Consider the following 6,375-nt stretch of genomic DNA (forward strand, 5'->3'; position numbering starts at 1 on the left):
TAAATCCGAATATCATGTAAAATCATTTGCAAGGGTTTCTGAGCATTTTAAACGTAAATTCTATGATATTGGTTTTGTCTTATTTCAACGGTAGTTGAGGCTGGCGCGAAACCAAAACATTTTGGTTTGGTTTATCTCTATATTTGGTGTAACTTTATATCCGGTATGTATGTAATTGAGAAAAGAAATTTACTTCTGAATGGCCATCCAGATTTGTTTGAAGAGAGTATTTGTACCTCAGGGCGTGATTGCAAAACGCGTGATTGCAAAATTTTCGTTAATCGCTGTGAATATGTGTACATAGGAACTCCCAGGCGCAATTTTGTAAAATCGATTTTCTCTGTCTTGTCCTCAGGGCGTGATTGCAAAACGCGTGATTGCAAAATTTTCATTGATCGCTGTGAATATCTGTACATAGGAACTCCCAGGCGCAATTTTGTAAAATCGATTTTCTCTGTCTTGCAGGTGTGAGCAACATGAGCTGGGAATGAAATTCGTTGAAATAAACTTTACTCTTTATAGTAGTGTTGTTTAAATTTATAGGCTATGTCGCCTTATTTCAAGTAATGTCATGCAATGTCAAGCAATTGAGCAGAGCTTGCAAGAGCTTGAACGACTGCACAACGGCAACAAAAAGTTAATCTGCAATGTATTCTTAAGTATACATCGCAGATTTGCCATTTGTTTCCGTTGAGGTGATTCGAGATTTAATCATTAACCACTTGTCGGATTTTTATCCTTTTGTGGCAAAAAATCTCGAATTTCTACGTTTAGTGATAACTATCATTTTATTTTTCAAAAGAACCTAAGTAACACAGCGTCATTATAAAAGCTTCCAATAATTTCTTGCTACAAATCGAAAGACTGTAATGTTGCCTAGCCTGTTCCGTTTTTTTAATTATCACGATTTTTTTTGTGTTTTCAATGTTGTGTTTAGTCTTGAGTCATGAAAGGTGAACTTTGTGAAGGCTCGGGGCCATAGCGAACTCTCATCTGTACTTACTTTAGTTTATTGGCTGACGGACCGTTACCGGTCTAGGGCCGAACGAATTAGAGATGTCCAGCTTCTTCTATCTGGGGCGGCCGTTCTCCAGTCACCTCGTGACGCAAAATTCGCGAAGCCAAGAAGCATATGAGATTTCGTGATGATCGTACCGTTTCTTTGCACGTTTGCTCATCTTACTGCACCTTCAAAAGCGATGTTGAATAGTAAGTTAGAGAGCGCGTCCCCCAGCTTCAGTCCATCCAACGTTACGAACGCGGTTGATGTCTCACAAGCTATCCGCATGCAAGATTTCGATCCCTCCAGCGTCATATGTTTCAGCTTAATTAGTTTCGTCGGGAAACCGTGTTTCAGTATGATCTGCCAGCCCAGCGGCCTTGACGTTTATCAGCTCACTAATCGCCTTTTTCGCCTCCTCCTGTGTTGGTGACTCCACAGCTTGTTCATCACTCATAATCGTCATCCTGATCCTGCTCTGCTCGTCCGGCTTCTCCCCGTTCAATAGCGCCTGAAAATGCTTCTTCCACCTAGCAACAATTGTCGGTTTATCAGTAAGCAGGTTGCCGTCCTTGTCATTACACATGACCGGCACAGGGAAATTCCTGCTTCTGGCTCTGTTGACTGTTCTATAGAAGCTCCGCAAGTCGTTTTGAGCATAACTGTCCTCTGTGCTGGCGAGCAACTGCTCCTCGTTCTGACGCGTAGCTGCAGTGAGCATGCGGCTCCTGGCACGGCATCGAACCAGCCGTTACGCTGTTTCCACGCGTCGTACCTACCACCTCTTTCGCAGTCCTTTCGATGGTACCGTGGATACTGCTTCACAGCCCATTCATCCCTTTCACTCCTTCTTCCTGCTGTTCTGTGATCCGTTGATCCAGTTCTCTGACGTGTTCTGCTGTCACGCCATCAGCTTTCAGCCGCTGAATGTTGAAACGCGTCGTCCTCTCTGTGCAAGATTTCAGCACGTTCAACAACCGTGCGTGGACCTTACGAACAACGAGATAATGGTCAGAGTCAATGTTTGGTCCCCGAAAAGACATAACTTTAGTAACATCCGAAAAGTGCCGACCGTCCAACAGTACGTGATCGATCTGAGAGCAGGCTTCTCCATTTGGATGCCTCCACGTGTGTTTCCGAATATTTAAACGTGGAAATTATTAGCTACATATGGCTATTCTTCTGGCCGCGGCAAATTTGTTAGCCTCGGGCCATTTTCATTGGTTGACGAGTGGAGGCTATGCCTTCCAATGACCAAACGGAAGAATTCCTCCCTCCCAACCTGTGCGTTTGCCATTAATCCTCGCTCATCTACGGGCCTCCACCGAATGACTCTTGTTTTCTGATTTCATAGAACTACGAAACCGATGCTCCGTTCCGCTGCTTTGTCGCCACTGCAGTAGATGTGGTACTTGAAGGAAGTGTGCTGTTGCATGGAATTCCCTTTCTCCGGAATTGAGCCACCAAACCTCGTGAATCACTGCGATTTCGACTCCCTGCCGCTGTTGTTCTCGAGCTAGCAAGCCAGCCCGCGCAACACAGTGGGGCCGTTTTGAAAAAAGACGATCAAAAGTCTTTTCTCACTTTCCCTTTCATTTTAGGGGTTTAATAACTTCGGAAGAGTTGTTCAGAATACTGATAAGAATTATCTGACGTTTTCATTTAATTGCTTATTAAGCTTGTATTACACTTAGAAAAACTAACTTCTTTATTTTACGAAATATTCAATTTCTGTTTTCGGTAAAGTTGTAGAACTATCAATTTCATGAAACTCTGCCGAAGACACAAAATTCCTAGTTCTTATATTTGAAGAGATATAACTGTCTTTCTTGAAAGACTACCTTAAAACTAGTTTTTTCACTTGAATTATATCTCAACTACTTCTGATGAACTTGAGATGTTCTAGAAAGTTTAAGATAATAATAAAATACAAATTTCTAAAAAAAAAAGAAAATAAATATGTTGAACCAGCTCCGAGATAGAGCGATTTGAAGGTAAAATTATGTCAATTTTCGGAATCAAATAATTTAAAATTGTGAATGTTTGTTAAGTATTACTCAGCGTCATTGGTTTGGGCATGTTTTGAGGTACAAGTACACATATTTTTCAGAATCGGGACTCTTCGGGAACTTCGTCTTTTCATAGTTTTAAAATATCGCTTTTAACTACTTTGTTCTCCTAAATACTGCCCAAAAACTAGTTTTCCACTTAAATGATATTATAACGACTTCTAGTCAACTTAAGATGTATTAGACAGTTTAGATAAAAATTCAAGGATTTATGAAGAACTCTTCCGAAGACACCAACCTCTTAAATGTAAGGGAAAGTGCAAAAAGACATTTGACCGTCTTTTTTCAAAATGGCCCCACTGTGCGCCGGTTCATTGAGAGATCGGACGTTCCAAGTACCCAATTTCCAATCGTTCACCTTAATCTTTTTCCTTGTTCGTAATTTAGGTCTTTGCCGATTGATCCGTTCCGTATTTCTAATTTCGTTGTTCGTGGTTGAAGAAAAGTTACGGTATGCTACCTTACCAGGGTCGCGATACCTCCTACATCCTGCTGAAGGGGCTGCCATCTTAGGTGTAACTTAGGTGTCAGACGATGTTGTACGCCGCCCCTAATATGGGGACACAGCCGCGTATGACCCCCTTCCCAGTCGACACTCGACCAAAGTATCCATCGAGGGTTGGTTACCCGATCTCCGCTACGGTTACTCGTATACCGGTCGGCACCTCATGAAGATTGGGATAGTAGTTGCTGGACAGAGGTAAATGAGCACATTAGGGTCTCAAGTTACACATGTCCAACCATTTGCCAACCTGGTTCAATTGGTTATTTACACACAAAAAAAAGCATATGTTATTTTGTTCATAATTGGAAAGCTCAGAGAATTTTCATACTTTTAGTTCTGTTACCCAAATTTTTTGGTCGTGGAAGACTAGAACTGCATAGAGATCTAATAAAAAACCAGCCATGAAAAGATGCGTATGAAAAAGTTTCAGTGTGATTTTTTTTAGGTTTTTGATCATCTGCTGATACCAGTGTCTTCCCCCAGACTGCCGTGAGATGACAAAGTTGTTCATTATTTGAAGACCTATCTTTTGGTATCTTCCTTTTCGTTGTTACTAATTCATACGTTGCTTAAAATAAAAAAAAAAAAAACAAAATGACGTAGGCACCCATTTCAATACAATAGTGACATGAAATTCATTCTTGGGCCGTACTGAATAATTGGTCACTTGAATTTACGTCACAATGTTATCTCGCGGCAGCAGAGCTTTTGATCTTAGTTTTTCTCTAATATTATCTGGGTGCCAATGGAATGTATGGGAAAGATTTGACCTTCGAATGCTGTTTAGTTGAAGGGCTTAAAAGTTTCGTTCTCTCGAGAAAATTCTCTATGCAAAATTTCTGCTCAATTGCACTTTGGAAAGTCGTACCTCAAAGTTGTCAAAGTATCACCTTTTCGACCGAAAGAAAAAAAATACAGGGCTATGGTGTGACAAGCCATTTGCAAATGTGGAAAAATGTCTCGTACATTCATATTCTTAGAGGTTTTTTGGGCCGGGGACCATTTTTATGAATTATCTCACCTCCTCTTTTTGGAAGGGAAGGTCCCCATACAAATGAAACATAAATTTCTGCATAATTCGAGAACTAATAAAGCGAATAGAACCAAATTGGTCATGTAAGGGGTTTTGAGGGCAAACGACACGTCTCTTTCTCTCAAAGGGGGATTGCCATACAAATAAAATACAAATTTGCATAACTCAAATACTAATTAAACGAATGGAACTGAAATTGAAAAGTGATGGTTCTAGAGTACAAGAAATGTTTCTATGATGATTGACCACGCCTCCCCCCTCCAAATCCAGTGTAACAGGAAAAAATTTTTTATTTGATATTTTTATTTAACAAAAAAACAACAATGAAAATTATGTTACAAACAACATATGAAAAAACCAAATTTCGTCTACATTTGTATCATCATACTTCTACCATCAAACTTTTTTTTCTTGTTTTTCTCACTTTTTTGGACTCTAATAGAAACAAAATAAAAGAACACAATGAAAAATACTTGGCAAAACACTCAATTTTTGTTGCAAAATCAAGGGTAAGTTGATTGTTTGTGAGGAAAAGCTTGATTTGACGTTACAACGAACAACTTACTAAATCAACATAATAATGAAAAGAAATACCCACACTGCATATTCGACTATTGCGTGAGATTTTCAAATTTGGAATATCTTTTTCAGATTCCACGCATATTTTTAGCCACTGTCGATAAGCTTCTGCATGCTTTGGAAATCGATAAAATTCAATGCCCAGACCGGAATTACCGTGCTTTTGTTTGCCGTAACCAAAACAAAATTAGGTCCACAATATTTCACTTTCACTTACTCAATGATTGGGTCAAACACCAGCTGTTTAGCAACACGGCAAGCTAAACCCCTTTTGAATATTCTCACACACGCGCGCTGTCAAAATCAGCCAATCACGTTTGGAGCAAAAAACCTGGAGCAAACTGGGGTACCATCTTGGCCACTCTTCTCTTAGCTCTCGCACAGTCTGATAATAGGGAACCTGTATATTAGAGAAATGACAAGACACTCACCGTTAAGGCAACTGTCAACATCAAAACGGATAACGGCAATGCAAAATTATACAGCTCGCCCGTTTTGATGTTGACAGTTGCCCTAACGGTGAGTGTCTCGGCGTGTCTCAGGTGTATAGGCTGACTATCTGATAATAAACAGGGAGAGAATTTGTTCACTAATCGTTGACAGATTATCTTATCGAGTCTTGTGTTTCGACGACCAATAACTGGCATTCGAAAATTTTCATTTTTCTTGTATTCGATTCATCATGTTGGGTGCTTTGCCTGTATTCACTTGTAGGTATAAGAGAATAGAGATATAGGAAATTTTATATAATTTCAACATAAAGAAAATCTCGAAAGGAGAGAGAATGGGCTGCAATTAAACACTTTCGTACCGGGTGCAAAAGTCTCACTCGACACCATTGGTTAAATAAATGTTGTTTCTTAAGCACAATAATGAATTATTCTATTAGGGTGACGCGGTCCTTCTACAGCCATTGTAGGTACAGTAAATCACGAAGCTTCGATGCTATCTTGAAAAGTAATTTAAGCTGTCGATTTGCATTCGCTCTTATCTCATTGTAGCGCGGCCTAGAAGAGTGTGCATTCAATGTAACACCTCATGCGCAAGCTTGATCAACTCTAGTTATTGTTTGGTTATTCATGAAATAGTTGAACACAACCAGATCAATTTATCTATGCATCGAAAGCACTAAATATTTTTGGATATTGATGTTTAATTTTCGGCGTAAAACATATAATCATAGAACAAA

Source organism: Wyeomyia smithii, chromosome 2 (assembly GCF_029784165.1).
Source record: "Wyeomyia smithii strain HCP4-BCI-WySm-NY-G18 chromosome 2, ASM2978416v1, whole genome shotgun sequence".
Taxonomy (NCBI): Eukaryota; Metazoa; Arthropoda; class Insecta; order Diptera; family Culicidae; genus Wyeomyia; species Wyeomyia smithii.